This window comes from Mustela nigripes, chromosome 9 (genome assembly GCF_022355385.1).
Source record: "Mustela nigripes isolate SB6536 chromosome 9, MUSNIG.SB6536, whole genome shotgun sequence".
Taxonomy (NCBI): Eukaryota; Metazoa; Chordata; class Mammalia; order Carnivora; family Mustelidae; genus Mustela; species Mustela nigripes.
The window spans coordinates 88,287,237-88,288,429 of NC_081565.1; the positions used below are offsets into that span (position 1 = coordinate 88,287,237).

Consider the following 1,193-nt stretch of genomic DNA (forward strand, 5'->3'; position numbering starts at 1 on the left):
GGGTCAGCCCCAGAACACGCCCTCGCCCAGGACGGAATCCAGCACGTGCCGGGGAAGGGCTTGTGCGTGCTGAGCTGCGAGATCCGGGACCGAACAAGCTGCCCCACGAGACCCAGCGACCCGCTGCTCGTCTGTCGACCGCATCCTTCCCTGCTTTTCTGGAAGATCTCCCTGAGGGCAGACACGTGCTCGGACGCCCTTTCCCAGCTAAGTGGGGGCTGCCAGGCGGGGCTTCCGCAAGGCCGAGCTCCCAAGTCTCGCCCCAGATCCGCGGTGGGAAGCGCGGCCGCGAGGCCCGCGCGGAGACAGTCCGGGGCCCGGGGTCCCGGGGTCCCGGGCTGACCCTTCCTCTCAGGAGGGAGAGAGGCCGCCTTGCGGTAAGGCTCGGGCCGGGCGTCCCCGGGTTCTGTGACACGGTCCCGCTGTCAGCAGCAGGTGCGGGGCCGAAGCCCGGACCCCCGCCCCTTCCTTTCGGCCGCCGCCCCGCCGCCGCCGGCTTTGAAAGCGCGCAGAGTCGCTGGCGGCCTCCCGGGCCGTCTTGGGCTGCCATTGGCTGGTGCGTGTCACGTGCGGCGGCGCGCGGCGGCGATTGGCTCGGGGCGGCGGCGAGGGCGGGGCGGCGAGCGCGGCCCGGGAGCGACTCTCGGCCCTGACGCCGGCGGCCGCGGGGCGGGAGCGGGCGGTTGAGGGGGGAGCTGGGGGCGCGGCGCGGGGCGGCGGCGCCGGCGGCCTGCGGAAGCGTCCTCTCGGCGCGGTGAGTGAGGGCGGGCCGGTGGGCCTGGCGGGTCTCGGGAGAGATGGAGGTCGGCGCTGTGCCGCCCCGGCCGGGATCCCGCCGCGTCCGCCGCGGGTGGAAAGCGGGTGAGGGGCAGGGGGGCCTGACGTGGGGCGGGGGTCGTTCCGCCATCTGCTCCCGGCGAGCTGACGCCGGGATGGAAACCCAAGCCCGCCGTCTGCCGCCCCGGAGCCCCCTGCGCGCGACCCCGCCGCGGGCGCTTTGGGACCGCGCCGCCCCTCCGCCCGGGTGCTGGGCCCTCACGTGCAGGGGCTCCCTGGTGTGGGTGTCCTCAGGTGCGGGGGTCTCCGGTACGGAGGCCCCCAGGTGTGGGTGTCCCCAGGTGCGGAGACCCCCAGGTGTGGGTGTCCTCAGGTGCGGGGGTCTCCGGTACGGAGGCCCCCAGGTGTGGGTGTCC

At 75.7% G+C, this 1,193-nt stretch overlaps 1 protein-coding gene across 2 annotated transcripts in view; it reads left to right on the forward strand.

Moving 5' to 3' along the window:
• Positions 1 to 684: 684 nt before the first annotated feature.
• PTPDC1 (protein tyrosine phosphatase domain containing 1) overlaps positions 685 to 1,193 on the forward strand; it is a 60,841-nt gene continuing 60,332 nt past the window's right edge. The window contains exon 1 of one of the 2 annotated variants that reach the window (XM_059412055.1): positions 685 to 754. The gene's annotated coding sequence lies outside the window, so the exon portion shown is untranslated. The other variant, XM_059412054.1, reaches the window with a different exon arrangement.